The sequence below is a fragment of the Crocodylus siamensis genome, chromosome 2 (genome assembly GCF_052110815.1).
Source record: "Crocodylus siamensis isolate JL-2025a chromosome 2, ASM5211081v1, whole genome shotgun sequence".
NCBI classification, from domain to species: Eukaryota; Metazoa; Chordata; order Crocodylia; family Crocodylidae; genus Crocodylus; species Crocodylus siamensis.
In genome coordinates, this window is record NC_143396.1 from 169,806,554 (window position 1) to 169,822,933 (window position 16,380).

Sequence of the window (16,380 nt, forward strand, 5' to 3'; positions counted from 1 at the left end):
AGAGAGCATCAGGGGCTTGGTGAATAACTATTCACCAAAGTGCACCAGGGGAAACCCAGAAGCAATGGTCATAAACTCCTAGAAGAAGGTTTCAGACTGGATAAAAGGAAAAACAACTTCATGGTTCATGTAACCAGACTCTGGAATAGACTCCCAGCGGGGACGGTGCAGATACCTGGACATCTTCAATGGGAAACTGGACACATAACTTGCTGGGATTATTTGACCTTAGTAGTCTTTTCTGCCCAGAGCAGAGGGGCTGGACCCAATGATCTCATGAGGTCCCTTCCAGCCTCTAAACTTCTGTGAAATTTGTTCCTCTCCTTAGTGGGGAAGGGAGGCTAATACCAGATCATGTCCAGAAGGCCAAAATGTTTAAGATCTTTTTTGCCTGTCTTTACTAAAAAGTTTAACTTTGGTTATATGATTAGTCAGGGCTGGATTAACACATGGGCAAACTAGGCACATGCCTATGGCCCTGAGCCACAAGGGGCCCAGTCTTTCCCTCTGTGGCAGCAGTGTGAATGGCCCTGTCTGCCTTCCTTCCCTTCCCTTCCCATCCCCTCCACTGGCCTCCTCGCTGCAGCGGCAAGCCCTGCTCCCCACAAGCGGCAGTGCTGTGGTGAGGAGGAAGGTCTAAACTGGCCCAGGGCCCATGAGTTTGTTTGCCCTGGCCTTCTAAAGGGTTAATCCAGCCCTGTGATTAGTATCAGTGATTAAGAGGGAAAAACTTGGACTAGAATAAAAAAAAAGAACAGGTTGTAAACTAATTAGAAGATGTAGTTTTTTTTTCATATCTGCTGGGCCTGATGAATTCAGTCCTAGAGTACTGAGGGAACTGGCAGGTATAATTTCAGAGGCATTAGCAAATATCTTTTAAAAAATGTCAGACAGGTGAGGTTCCAGAAGACTAGAAAGAAAGCACCTAGGGCAGGAGTGTCAAAGATACGGACTGTAGGCTGGCCCTGGCCCATGGAGCTACATCATTCAGCCCCTGGTGCTGCTCCTGGGTCTCAAATGGACCCATACACCACATGCAGTACACGCAGACAGTTCTAGGATTTGAAAAGGGAGGTGCAGGTGGTGTGGGACATCATCACATATAACAAAACACATAAGTTTCTCCAGTTAAAGAGAAACTAGAAGATTACTAATATGATAGAGGCCTAATGCTCCTAATGCTAATATTATTCAGGTTAAGATCAAAGCAAATACAAATATACTTTTATTGGAACTTGCACTAATTAGCTAGCTTATATATTGAGTTTAAAAGCACAAGCTAGCCAAAAATAGTCCAAAGATACTTTTATATTAGTCTTGTAGTTAAATAGACATGATAGTTAAATGAATATCTCTTATTCAGATCTGTAAAGCAAAATCTAGCCTTCTTGGGCATCTTGACAGAGCATCCAACACTTCACTACCAATCATTTGCACACCCGAGTTAATGTTCACCTGAGATAATATTAGTACCCCTGAGTTAAGGTTGTTACTCGTGTAACAGACCCTGCAACCCCAGTAACTGGCACATGAACCAAAAGAAAGGTTTCTAATTATATATAGAAAATGCTGGAGATTAGGGTCACAAGCCAATGGGCTAGGGTGAAATTAATAGCTACAAGTAGATAAACATTAACATTACAGTACATATACTTAGGATCCGGATAACAGGTAATAACAGTGACACTGTGGTGAAATTACCCAAGCACAGATAGCAAGTAACAGGTAGGTAATGCCAATGCTGTGGTATATATACTTGAAAAACTTTAAACCCACTGCCTCCCTTCTCTTCCCCACCACCCCTCACCCTTCAACTCCAGATGGGCTCCAAACAGTTTCTGGTGCCAAAACTGCTTAGCTGTTGTCTGTCCAGGCTATGCCTGACCCCACAGCTGCCACTCACAGCTCTAACCCCGCTGCTACCTCTCTGCAGTCAGGCGTCTCTCCTCTGACAAACCATTTTGCTGGCAAACCTGGTCCCCTCTGCTTCTTTTTCATGTGTCTCTCTGTCCAGACACCAAGTGGCAGGACATACTTGGTGTGGCAGGAAGCCACCTTTGTTTCTCCCCAAAATCTCTGCTCTGGGACAATTTGATTAGGATGGGCCCAGCAGAGGAGACGCACCCTATCTCTATCTCTTTAGGTAACCTGAGCTGGCTACATTCCTGAGGGAGGGGGGAAACCTGCTCCCTCTGCCTAGGTGACTGGTATTGGCTACCTGGGTGAGGGGCATCTACCTGGTGAGCTAGAGTCTGCCCGGCAACTAGTGATGTATTTCAAATTGGTTGGCCGACAGCCAGCAGGTGCTGGCCTGCGCAGGACCAGGTGAACGAGGTCACAGGGGCTATATAAGTTAAGACTGCCCAGGAGGAGCCCCCCAGCCATGCAGGGGACTCGGACTTAGAGAGGAGCTTTACCATCTGAAACTGGCTCTCTCCCCCATAACTCATGAGCTAGGAACGGCCTGCCTCCAGAGGGAATCTCCAACAGCCTCGGGATGATGCTTGTGAGTAAGCTACTCAAGATCTGGTTAGACATTTAGCTGGTAGTAACTCAGATGCATGATCAAAAGGCTACCTCAGCCAGACTGTTTGCTCTATGGGATTTCTATGATATTGCTCTATCTTGTACCCTATTTCCACCCTACCCCTGTAATCAATAAAGTCCTCTGTTGTGGCCGGTGTAGGAGACTTATTGAAGGGTGGGTCTAAATTATGCCTAAGAGGCCCCTTAGGTCTGCGGACTAAGAGGGACATTCTTTTTTGGCCCCCGACTTGGGGAAGTACCCCAAGTGCCTGTACTGGGTCAATATACCCTTAGGACTATTAGGCCTGTGTTTCCCCGAGGACACAGGATGAAAGAGTCCCTTCTCAGGGTGGTGACAGCTTTCATTACCCCCAGGCTAGTGAGCATGCTCTAGGAAGGGGGTCAGCTGGACGCGAGGCATCCCCAGGGAGGCACTTGGAGCCTGGAAGGTGGTCGGGCGCAGTGAGGTGGGTGGCTCAATGCAGGAGTGCCCCTACTGGCCCGCCACACTTGGCAAGGACAAGAGTGTACTCCACCCTGATGCCACAAGCCACTGGGGACTTCAGCTGGAGGATCCTCCATACAGTCTACACCAAAGGCGTGTATCTGGGGTGGTTCATGGATGCCCCAACACTTTCCATGGAGTCCCAACAACGGCTAGGGGGAACGGTCTGGTGTGTTCTTCTCAGTGTCTCCCCATTGTTTTAAACCTCTGAACTCACTCTTGTCCCTGTTATAGCTTTAGTTGTCCCCGGAAATCAGCTATTGTCTATGTAGGGCACGTCCAGATGAACGTGCACGGGCATCTTGTAACATCTCAAACTCCTTTGAGATGCTGCAAGACACATGCTGGGGTCATAGAAGGTCCACGTGCACTGGCACATCTTGCCTGGATCCATGAGAGGGTGCCATCACCCGCCAGAAGGCAAGTGATGTACTACTTGACTCCCCACCTCCTCTCCAGGAAATAAAAGAAGCGGGAGCCATGGTCCATCTCCCGAAGGAGCTGGATGCATGAGTGGGCAAATGCTCCATGGGCGCAGTGGTCATCCAGAGCACGAAGCTCTTCCCATCTCTCCCAACACTCTCCGCAGAGGGACGGGTTGGTTGGGTCAGTGGCCAGGTGTCTCTCCAGCTCTAGCACTTCCCGCTTGAGCTGCTCCTGGACACCCTCCCTCTGCCAGGTGTGCCCCCGAATGTAGCTGCCTCAGAAAAGCTGGATGCGCACCTTCCCTGCATCCCACCATCTCCTAGCCCAGGGGAAAGCTGCCCATTGCTTCTGCCAGGTCAGACTGAACTCCCGAAAGGCCTCCCTGAAACCTACATCCTCCAGCAGACTGGCATTGAAATGTTAGTAGGCTGACCCAGGATGCCCATGCCCCAGTATGGCCTGGGCCCAGACAGGGTGGTGATTGCTGAAAGGGGTTGGCCAGATGCCAGAGGACTGGACCTGGGCAAAGCGCGGCAAAAAGATATAAACCCAGTCCAACCAGGAGTGGCATGCCTGCTCCTCCCCCACCCTCATATAGGTGAAGGCAGGAGGGTCAGTAGGGTCACAGGTACGTCAGACGTCCACCAGGGTGTAGTTCATCAGGATCCCCCCAAGGATGCCCACGGCGGCCTGGTTCCAATCCTTGCCCGACCAATCTCACGTGTCTAGTGTGACGTTAAAGTCCCTGGCAAGGACTAGGCACTTGCGAGGGCTGAGGGTGCCAATGTAAGTGGCCGCCTGGCAGAAAAAATCCACCAACTCCGGGACCCTCGCAGGGGCGTACACATTCAGAAGGTTTAGGACCAGCCCCCACACCTGGACCTGGAGGTGCAGCAGGAAGCCTGGCACCACCTCAGCCTCCTGGAGAACCTCTGGCTGCAGGCCTGGGGAGAACAGGGTGGCCACCCCACAGGAGATGGCCAAGAGGTGACTAAAAAAGAACCTGCCTCCCCACTCCAGCTGCCAATTAGGCTTGTCAGCTGGTGGCATCAGGGTCTCCTGCAAGAATACTACAGGGTGCCCTCCCTTCTGAAGGAAGGAGAGCACCCGACACCTCTGGAGATCCTTCCTGCATCTGTGGATATTGAGGGTCACAATCTTAAATGACTGCATGGTTGCGGGGGGTGGGGGTGGAGTAGATGGATCAGCAGAGGCCTCACACATCTCAATGCCTGGTGTGGGGCCCACTGGCCCACATAGCACCCTCCTATACATATAGAGGGTGTCTATGAAACTGCAGGCCCACCTATAGATCCAAGCATTGCAGCTTTTGGGCCCCTTGCCTTCTCCTGCCAGCACCCTCACAGTGTAAAGGATGCTGTCAAAATCTCCCCAGCAGTCTAAGGTGACCTATACTTGCTGGCAGACTGGCAGGTGTAGTCACAGTCAAGAAATGCAAGTAGCTCACTCCTGGGGACCACCAGGACTGAGAGGTTCTCAAGCATCTTCCTCCTGGTCCTGGGGCTCAGCAGGCTCCTTAGGCACCATCTGAACCCCTCCGTCCGCTAAGACCCCGGACTCTGGTTGGGATTGGGAGAGCTCTGCAGCCCCTTGGGACAGGGGTGGGTGTAAGGGTGGGGGTGGGGCTTCTTCACAAGATGGAGGGATAGAGCTGGAGCCCTGGGGGGTCTGTGCAGGGTCCCCGACAAGGTTGGCCTGTTGATTAAGGGACCCCACCGTGATCCCCTCTGGAGGGACCCTCTTAAATAGCCCTCCTGAACTCACCACCTTGACCCAGTCAGGGACAGGTATTATTTGATGCCAACCAATCAATTTGAAAAGCATACCTATCTGAGGGTCATTGGCTTAAGCCTAGCTCCATGTTATAAGGTCAGAACTCAGAACAATGGAGAGGCTATATCCACCCTCACTTTTACCTGAGGCAAGTCACATAGGCAGCAAGTTAGTCACCTATCAACTGGGTTGATAGACACCTGAGAGATAAGGCTGGGAGGAAGTTCTTTTACACTCCCATGACATTCTTATTAACAAGCTAAAGAAATACAGACTAGATGGAAGTACTGTAAGGTAGATAAACAACTTGTACACTTGTACTCAATGGCTCTATGTCTAGTTGGGAGGAGGTATCAAATGGGGTTCCCCAGGGCTCTATCCTGCATCTGGTATTAGCTAATATTTGTATTAATGATTTGAATTATGAGATTGAGTGCATGCTTAGCAGATTTTCAGATGACACCAAGTTTGGGGAAACTGTGGTCACTCTGGAGGGTAGCAGTAGAATGACTGGGATAGATTGGAGAAAGGGTCTGCAATCAATCAGATGAAATTCAGTAAGGACAAGTGCAAAGTCCTGAATTTGGGATGGAACAACCACATGTACAAACATAGACTGGGGAATGAGTGGCTAGTTGGCAGTACTGCAGAGAAGGACTGGGGGTTATAGTGGTGTAACACGGGTGTACCGCAGTGTATACTCCCCTCTCCAATAGAAGGGAAGGGTCAGCAGGGTATGTGTGCTGGAGATGGAAACTGCATCTTGCTCGCAGCTTCCCCTTCTCTGGTGTCTCTATAAAAGGAAGACCAGGACACAATGTCTTAACTATATACATGGTTTATTTAGGTGCAGAATAGAAGGGGAGGGTATCAAATGAACTGGATATGTGATAAAATAAATATTTACATATAGTATATTAAAATCAGCAAATAACAGAATAGGTAAATATAGTAGTCACCCAAGACCCACGAGATAAACCTCGCCCACGGATTGCCAGAGGGTAAGTATGTCCCAACAATCAATGTGTAAGCACCCCAAAATATAAAGCATAATAAACAGTTAAGAAACACTCCAAAATATGAGATTCAGCAAGCAATTAATAAACACTCCAAAATGTATGGTAAACCCAAATACCCACCTCCTCTACAGGAGTCTCTCCCTCTCTAACTTAAACTCCCTCTGATGGGGCTATCCGCTGTGTCCCTACCCAGTGGGAAGCCCCTTGCCCAAGAACTCATGCTTTCTGGCAAGTAGGGTCCAGCAATGATTCCTGGTCTTTTGTCCCCAGCTAAGCAAGCAGCTTCTACAGAAGGTGCTCTGTCTCAGTCCCTGCATTGGGTGCATGGTTCATTCACATGCCTGGACAGCTCAGCCTACTCAACAGGTTGCGGGCCTGGGCCACCTCGTGCGTGCCCAGGGCCAGGGCTCCAGTCCAGGCCTGCCACACTACAAAGCCTTTATTGCCCACAAGCCCTCACACCCAGCAGTGGGGAATGGGGCCTGAACCGCCCCTGCCCCCTACAAGGGCCCTCGACTCAACAATGACTGTGCAGTGATGTCTGCATCGGTGTTGGCCTCATGCCAGGGTTGGAGTCCTGAGCTGCCTCAAGTGGCTGCCAAGGTCCCAGTCGCTCTCAGACCCCCTGTGCAGCAACGCTTGCACTGGCTCGCTGTGCTGTCTTGTAGCAAGGGGTTGGGGATGCAGCTGCCTGCAGCTTCCATCCAGCGTTGGAGTCTTCGGTCTCTTCAGGGTAACTGGAAGCACCCCCTGCGTAGCTCTTCCCCAACTCTTCTTCAGCCCTGGCTTCTTTCTTCTCTGTCCCTCATCGTCTCTCCTGTGTGCTGTGCACATAGCTCCTTATATACACTTTTGGGGTTCTGCCCCAAGATTGAAGACTGGTTAATCAGGGGGAGGTGGAACGTAGTCTTCAATTACTTCTGCTCTTTGCCTTGCCCCAATGTAGGACTTCTCCTAAGGCTCCTGCCCCACTGGTCTCTGATTGGTGGGTTTGCCCGCCAATTGCTTTGGCAATTCTCTAAGCCCAAAGAACTGGGCATAAATAGGCAAGCCCGCCATAGTGGTCCACAATCTGAACAAGAGCCAACAGTGTGCTCTTGTTGCAAAATAAGTCAACAGCTTCCTGGGTTGAACAAGGGACCTGTACCCTTTTACTTGGATTTAATGGAAGGAGAGGAGAAGTGATTGGAATAAGGAGCCAAAAGGCCCCTTTAAGATGATACAGCAGACTCAGTTGACTGTGTGAGGCCACAGCTTCAGGAGGGCAGGCTGCTCCTTGCTTATGAGGGAAAACCCAGTGCCCAGCTGGAAAAGGCACATGACAGGAAGGAGGCATGGCTTCCAGGCATATAAAATCCAGGGCCTGAGCCAAAGCAGGCAGTCAAGCCCTGCATCCTGAAGGGAAAGGAGCTCCTGAGGGAGATGTCTGCAGCAGATGGACTAGCAGGCACCTGAACTGTTCCTTGGAGCTGCCCAGAGGAAACTAAGGGGAACTGAATGAAACAAAAACCCAGAGCTGGGTAGATTTTTAGTTGGGAAACATTGTCTTGTATTTATATTGTAATTTAAGCTTTACACTGGTGGACCAGGCATGATTGTAGGAGTGAGAGCAAAGACCACAGGCCATGCCTGAAGAGCACACCAAAGTTAGAGCCCTGGTAGGGGCCAGGCATAACATATGGGGCAGAAGCACAAGTACTTGAGAGGCAGGAAGATGAGCCCAGTTAAAAGGCCAGAGGCAGGTATATAGTGGAAGCAGCCTCTCCCTGGGCCAGGGTGGCTGAGCAGAGCTGAGAGCTGCCTTGCCCTGGGTCAGGGATGCCAGGGGATCTGGCTGAGGCAAGAACAGCTTTGCTCTGGGTCAGACATGATGGGGTAGCTTGGCTAAAGCAAAAACAGCCTTGTCCTAGGTTAGGGACACCAGGAGGGGCTGGGACAAGGCAAAATAATGGCTGAGAGCCCCAGAGACATGGACAGGGCTGAGGCTGAGAGAGCTGGGCCTGCAACAGTCACCCAGGCTGGAGGCCTGCAGCCAGAAGAAAGGAAGGCCAAAGCCAAGAGGGCTGAGGCCTCTACAAGAGACAGAAAAATGTAGAGTAACATCTGTGAGGCATGTGCATGGCTGTAGGGGCAGAAGAAGACCATGAATTTAACCCTTAAGGCAAGTAGGACCTAAAAGAAACAAACACACAAAGCAAGGAAGAGAACACCCCAGGCTTCCCAGCTTCCAAGGGCATCCTCCCTTCATTACTTGTAACAACAAGATGTGTCAGGTGAGGAGCTAGTGTGAGTCCCTGGGAGGCAAGGGCAAGAGCAGGCAGGGCCAAAGTGACCACTAGAGAGTGTCACACTAACCTCCAGGCGTCACACCTGCTACAACTGTATTAACAGCAGTGTCACTTCCAAATCAAGGGAAGTGATTCTTCCAGGTTTTTCAGCCTGACCTGGAGTACTGTGTCCAGTTTTGGGTCCCTCCCTTCAAGAAGAATGTGGGCAGAGCAACAAAAATGATTAGGGGCCTGGAAGACAAGACCTATGTGGAAAGGCTGAAAAAGCTAGGCTTATTTAGTTTGGAGAAAAGACTGTGGGGTTTGGCAACAGTCTTCATAAACCTTCATGGTGATTATTATATTATTATGCTATTATTAACCTGCATTGAGATAGGTTTTTCTCTGTGGCCATACAGGATGAGACTAGTAGTAATGGCTTCAAGTACAGCAGGGGAAATTCAGGTTGGAGATTAGGAAGAACTTTTTGACTACCAGGATCATCAAGTATTGGAACTAGCTGCCTAGAAAAGTTGTGAAATCTCCATCCTTGGAAGTTTTCAAGAGTAGGTTAGACAGACACTTGTCTGGCATGTTTTAGGAAAAGATGATCCTGCCTTGAGCAGGGAGCTGGATTGGATGGCTTTGCAAGGTACCTCCAGCTCTACTTTCCTTTGAGCCTATGATCAACAGGGCATTGAAAAACTTGAATGGCTTGGCATAAATCTAACATAAGTGACAAGTCTGGTGGAGGTTTCAGGCACCTGAGGGAGCTGAAAGATAAAACAAGAAAAGGACTCCTTTTGATAGGCAGTTTCAGAACACCCATCTTCTAGTGATTGAGCGAGATTGTCCGGGTGAGGCAGATGAGATGTGTGGCTGGAAACAGAAGAAGAGCTCCACCTCAGTAGAGAGCAGAGTAAACACATCCCAAAAAACACTGCTAAATTGACTCTTGAAAAGAGGATTGGGCTGTGTTGAAGGAGAACATCTTGATTTAGCCCTGAGATTCCAGGAGCTGCCTCTTGGTTTGAATTAAAATAAGCTGTGTTGGAAAATCAGTGGATCCAAGGAACTGCCAAGCCTTAAGAAAGAAGGAGAGAAATGAGAAGGGAAGAAGATGTTCCTTCACGAGGTCAGCATTTATGGAGGGTAGGGGATCCCCATCACCTGGATCTCCCTGTCCCATAGCAGGCATGCGAGTCCCATGGGACTGATGAAAGACTGACGCAAAGTACCTATTTAATAGGTTGGCTTTTTCCTGGGCGTCAGTTGCCAGTTGACCCATCTGGTTTAGCAGGGGTCCAACGCTGCCCTTGCTTTTCCTCCGGCTCCCCACATATCTGAAAAAGGACTTTTTGTTGTCCTTGATGCCTGAAGCTAGTTGGAGTTCAGTTGCAGCCTTGGCTTTCCTGGTTTGCTCCCTGCAGGACTGGACCAGTGCAGAATAATCCTCCTTGGAGGTGAATCCCATCCTCCGTCCTTTGTAGGCTTTCCTTTTTAGCCGCAGGAGGTCTGCTAGGTCCCTGGAGAGCCAGGAGGGCTGCTGTGCCTTCTTGCTGCCTTTCCTCCACGTTGGAATAGATTTAGCTTGTGCATTGAGGATCGCTTCCTTGAGAAACAGCCACTCTTCTTGAACTCCCATCTCCCTGGGGTCACGGTCCCTGAGGGCCTGACTGACAAGCCTCTTGAGCTTGTCAAAGTCGGCTTTTCTGAAGTCAAGGACTTCTGTGTTGCTGACTGACTTGCCAGCTTTACGGTGGATGGTGAAGGTGATCAGCTCATGGTCGCTGTCACCCAGCTTCCCATCGATCACTAGGTCGCTGATTAAGTCGTCCCCCGTAGCCAGTACCAGGTCGAGCAGTGCTTTGCCTCTCATTGGCCCATAGACTTCTTGAGTCAGGTAGAGGTCATCCACGCACGAGAGAAAGCTTTGCGACCGCTCGGATTTTGCTGAGTGATCTTCCCACGAGATGTCCGGGTAATTGAAGTCACCCATGACAACCAAGGTCCTGGAGCAAGCGGCCTCAGTCAGTTCCCGGGCGAACTCCTGGTCAAGCTCAGGACTTTGAGTGGGAAGTCTGTAGTAGACTCCCACCGTTGTGTCCCCTGTGCCGTATTCCCCACGAATTTTTACCCAGAGGGTCTCTAGCTGTCCATGCTGGTCACCAACATCAGCTTGCAGGGACATGTAGCTTTCCTTCACATAGAGAGCTACACACCTGCCCCTTTTGTCAACACGATCCCTCCTGTACAGGGTATAGCCCTCTATCCCCGTGGTCCAGTCATGGGTGGAGTCCCACCAGGTCTCCGTTATCCCAATGACATCATAATTCTTTGCACTGAGCAGGAGGATGAGCTCCTTCTGCTTTTTGCCCAGGCTCCTGGCATTAGTGTACAGGCAGGCAAGTGTGCCCTTGGGGGCTCTTGCCTTGCCCACAGATTGTGCCAGGACTGGGGCAGGGGTGGGCTCCCTTAAGTGCCTTGGTCTGCTGGTTTTGCAAGGGTTGCTCAGCGGGCCAGCAGTGGCAGTAGTCCCCCCATCCCCCACAGGGGATGAAGAATCTGTGGGCAACAGCAGCCCAGCTTCTGGAACAGGAACTGATGCCCATGCTAGAGCTGTCCTTGGTTTCCTAGGGGATAGATTTTGGATGGTTAATTAGAGGTGCCAAAGGACAATGCCTGCAACTCCTTTGATCACAGCAACTTGATTGTTCAGGAACCGATGCCCATGCTAGAGCTGTCCTTGGTTTCCTAGGACAGTGTTTCTCAATCTTCAAAGTATCAAGTACCCCCTCACTTCTGAAAACTTTAATAAGTACCCCAACACCCAATTTTCCAGGGAATTTTATATTTACAGACTAATGTGTGCCATATGTCGGAAGAAGCGCTGTGTATATAAGGCCATGATATGACAGATGTCTGATCTGGTGTGGGTAGGGTTGCCACCTTTTGCACCAACGGTTCCCAGTTCAAGTATGTACTTGGGTTAGAGATGATGTTGGCCAAAGCTAGGGGGGCTGAACCCAGTGCCGTGCAAAGCGTGGCACACCAAATTATTACTGAAGAATTTAAAGCACCGCACAGTGTGTAGCACACCAAATTTTTTACCATAGTTTTGAGAGGAGGAAAGGGCAAAAGACAGAGGAAAAGAGGGCAAGAGAGAGAGTGTGTTGGGGTACCTGCGTACTCTCTGCCTGTGTCTCATGTACCCGCAGGGGTACGCGTACCACAGGCTGAGAAACTGTGTCCTAGCAGATGGGTTTTGGATGGTTAATTAGAGGTGCCAAAAGACAATCCCTGCAACTCCTTTAATCACAGCAACTTGATTGCTCACTGAATACCTATCTGCCACACCTCATTCCCATTCCCAGAACAGGGACAAAGTTCTCAGCCCCTGAAACTGAAAGGCTTCTGTGGGGCAGAGAAAGCACTGGATCTCTAAGTGGAAGGGGGCTCTTCTATCTACTCTTACTGCCCTTCAGCTTTTTTTCCCCCCTTGCATAGGATTTTATCTGTGCCAAACACTTATTTTTGCAAGCATCTTTGTCACCATGGCAGCACCAGCAAGTGCATCCAATGGGGTGTTTGTGGTTGTTCCTCCAAACAATACTGGCATCAGTCAACCCCAGGGGACCCCTGGCACTGTGCTCCAGCATCCCAGCATCTTGCAATATGGGGATCAGCAGGCTGGATCCATGAATCCTACAAATCAACCTCAACCTGTCTTGAAGCAGGAGAATCCAGGGAATGCAGAGAGATTCCTGAAAGCAGAGGTGAAGACTCTGGCAGTAAGTGTGTTCATTACTCTAGACTCTTTCTATGGGGATGCAGACTGGTGCAGTAAAGAGGTTCCATTGGTGCAGTGGTGATGAGAGCAAGAGCACATCTGACTCTGCTTTTTTACACTGGGGGAGAAAGCAAAAAAATTCATACCATCAGGTTAGCTCAAGCATCAGATCCACTTAGATCTGCTTTTAGAGTAACTGCTTTGTACCTGCAGGGGAAGGCACCCTAGGTACAAAGGGCAGCAAATGGGTGAAGAATGAGGTTTAATGAGGGGAAAATGAATAGAAATCAGTCCCCTTCCACCAAGATAGCCAATACTCTGCGCTTTCCACAGCAGTTTTTCTCTTTCAAGACCTGAGAACTTTGTACCTATTCTGACAATGAGGTGTGGTAGACAGGTGGCAAGGCAACAACAATTGTGTTGCAGCTGTCAGGGGAATTGGAGGCCCTGCACTTTGGCACCGCTAATTCATCACATGAGATCCATTAGTTAGTAAACCAATGATACCGCAGGCCAAGTGGCCATCCTTCCAGTCTGTGGCCCTTTCCCCTCCTATCCATTAGTTATTACCACTGAATGGAGAACAGAAAATTCTTTAACTAAAGAAACAAAGGAATGACACTGCCAATGATACTCTTAGGGAGGAAAGTGCAGATATTCAGTAGGGCTCTGCAAAATTTTGCCACTGTTTCGACCTGTTTCAAGGTTGAAACAGCAAAATTGAAACAAAACAGATATGGTCGAAACTGCCTTGAAACAAAACAAAGCAAGTCTAAATGTTTTGCCATTTCGATGCTGTTTCAATGTTTTGCCCATAGGTTGAAACAGCCTATAACTTTGTCATTTCTGGCCAGATTTGGATAAAACTTACAGAAATGGTAGCACCTTCTGAGGGCATAAGTGTGCCAAGCTTCAAGAAGACAGGTGCAGGGGGTTCGGAGAAACTGCACTCCAAAGTCTTGAGAGCCAGACTTGTGTCATGTAGATGTGTTAGCCACAGCAGGGTCAAAACTGCAGGCATGCTAGCCTTTGCGAAGGCCACAAAGCCTGCCATGATTCAAGGAGATAGGTGCAGGGTGTTTGGGGAAACTGTACCTCAAGCTGCGGACAAGCAAAACTCATGACATGGGTGATGCTGTTTGTGTTAAGGTGCAGGAGGGTGAAAGTTGCAGGCCTGCTGTCAAGGAGATGGGTGCAGGGGGGTTTTGGGACCCTGTAGCCCTAGCTACTGACAGGCAAAACTCATTACATGGATGCTTGTGCAACTGCTGCCTCTCAACAGGCAGCAGGACTGGAGATCCCCCATGACTTGCCACCACAGACCTGGGGGTAATAATTGACCACAGTGTGAACATGACCCAGCAGTGTGATGCTGTAGCCAGCAGGGCCAACAATACACTGGCATGCATCAGTTGATGCATCTCCAGCAAAACCATTGCAAAGAAGTGATTCTCCTACTCTACTCAGCTCTTCTCAACACTGGTGAGATGGCAGCTGGAGTACTAAGTCCAGTTCTGGGCTCTGTACCTTAACAAGGATGTGGTAAAGCTTGAGAGAGTCCAGAGAAGTGCTAACCATATGATCAGAGACTTGCACAGCAAGCCATATGAAAAAAAGCTGAGGGACCTGGGACTCTTCAGCCTGAAAAAGAGAAGGCTGAGAGGGGACTTGGTAGCAGCTTACCACTACATCAGAAGTGTACATCTAGGGCTCAGTGAACAACTGTTCACTAGGGCACCCGTGGGGAAAACTAGGAGTAATGGTTGCAGTCTGGACACCCTAGCTGTGAAGCAGCTTTTCCTAATGTTGAGCCTGAAATGAGCCTGAAAAACTCTTTCAGGAGTTTGTGACCATTACTCCTGCACAAGCACCCATGACACGAATTTTGCCTGCCTGTGGCCAGAGGTTCAGGGACCCAAAACCCAGAATCCCCTGCACCTATCTCGTTGACAGCTGGCAGGCTTCGTGGCCACAGCAGGGGCTACCATCCCTGCAGCTTTCACCCCGCTGCGCCTTAACACGCACAGCTTTTTGCTTGTCCACAGCTTGACGTGCAGTTTCCCCCAAACCCATCCACCTATCTCCCTGAAACTTGGCAGGCTCTGTGGCCTCCGCTAGCATTCCCACAGTTTTGACCGTGTTGTGGCTTAACACATACATGTAACATGAGTTTTTCTCTCAAGACTTTGGGGTGCAATGTCTCTGAACCCCCCACACCCATTATTTTGAAGCTTGGCATGTGTCATGCCCTCAGAAGGGGCTACCATTCCTGCAAGTTTCATCCAAATCTGGCCAGAAATGGCAAAGTTATAGCCTCTTATGACCTTCCCCATTATATCCTATGGGTGAAACATTGAAACAGGGTCAAAACAGCAAAACGTTTCAACGGACCAAAACGGAACAGCCATTTCAGCTCAAAACAGAAGTCAAAATGAAACACTGTTCAGTCAAAATGTTGAAATGCTGGTCAAAATGGAATGCTTCTGTTTCACACAGCCCTGATATTCGGCACTGGATTCATCCAGCTGCTGTGAGCATGAGCGGGTCAAGCTCAGGACCCCTCTCCTGGTAACCACAATACAAAACTGATCAGGGTCAGGCTTTCATAGATAGTGACAACCACAGCTTCTGACTCTTCTCCAGCTGTCAGGGAGATGTCAAAGGGGTGAGGAAGGTGATGGGTAAGAGGGGTAAGTCAATATCCTCGTGGCATTATATATAATCATGTTTTCTGTAAATCAGTGAAAACCCACAGGCTGATGAGGAGGTGCCAGGTTGAGCAGTCTCATTGCAGAGTTTGGAATTAGCTGGATTAAAATAACTGTCCAGCAAAAAATCATCTTTCTAAAGGTTAATTGCCATAAGGGGGTCACAGAGCAGTATAGACCTCCCTTTTGGAATCGATTACTCTGTTTTCCTGGGTAATGCACGCCATGGGACTTCCCCAAATTAATGCCTGTTGGCATGTAAGTAGATCTTTTAGAAACTGTTCAGCCGTTGTGAAACTACCTGTGATCAGCGTCCGCTGAAGCCATTATAAAATTGTTCCAAAGAGTAATTGCTATCATTGTCAATCATATGTTCTTCAGTTCTACTCTAAATTCATTCAGCCCACAGATCTTACACATTTTGTTTGTTTGATCAAATAGACCATAATAAATATTTTATTTCATGTGTAAATACTGATAGACTATGTCAAGTCACTTCTCAGCCTTCTTTTAGTTTATTTTAAACCACTGGGGTCAAGCATATGGCCAGATCCACAGAGCTTTTTGCTGTGACTGGCAACAGCCAAGACGTTATTGCCAACATCACTCAACCCCATTGCCTCAGCTTCCAGAGCTATAGTGTCAGCATGGCCAGTATCTGGGGGTGAATCCTGCTGCAAAAATTAATATTTTTGATCACCGCTGACAACTGAAATCAGTGGTCAGCCATGGCTAAACAGCTGAGACATTAACTCCCTGGTTGCTGGCACAGAGACAGAAGCTCTGTGGTTCTGATCTGGCCTGTGAGGAGCACTGCAGTCCCAATCCAAATAAGTTTGACACTCCTGATTTAAACTAAACCAAATGAACTCTCCAAGTTGTTTACAATTAGGCACGTTTTCTAGTCCTTTTAACCATTTTTGATTAGTGCAAAATAGGTACAGCTCCACTGATTTTGGTGTAGTTTCAGTCCTATCATCCAGCTTGCTGTAGGTAACATTTTCCCCATTACATGCATGAACACACCAAGAACCTGACCAATTATTGCTAACATTTTCAAAAGAGTTATCTGATGTTTGGGTCCTTGGGCTGTAACTGATTTAAGGAATCAGGTAAATGCCCACTTTCCTATCTGGCACTGATCAGCAATAGAGTCCCCAAATGTTTCTGATCATCCTGTTAGTTTTTGCTTGTTTCCAGACACTACCAAGCGAGGAACCACAACCTACGGCTAGAGCTAGCTGTGAATTTTTTGTCATGCTTTACAATAGAAAATGCCTTTTCTGTAATATCAAAATCTGCTGCTGTTTTCCCACCATAAACAAACAAAAAAGTGCATCATTTG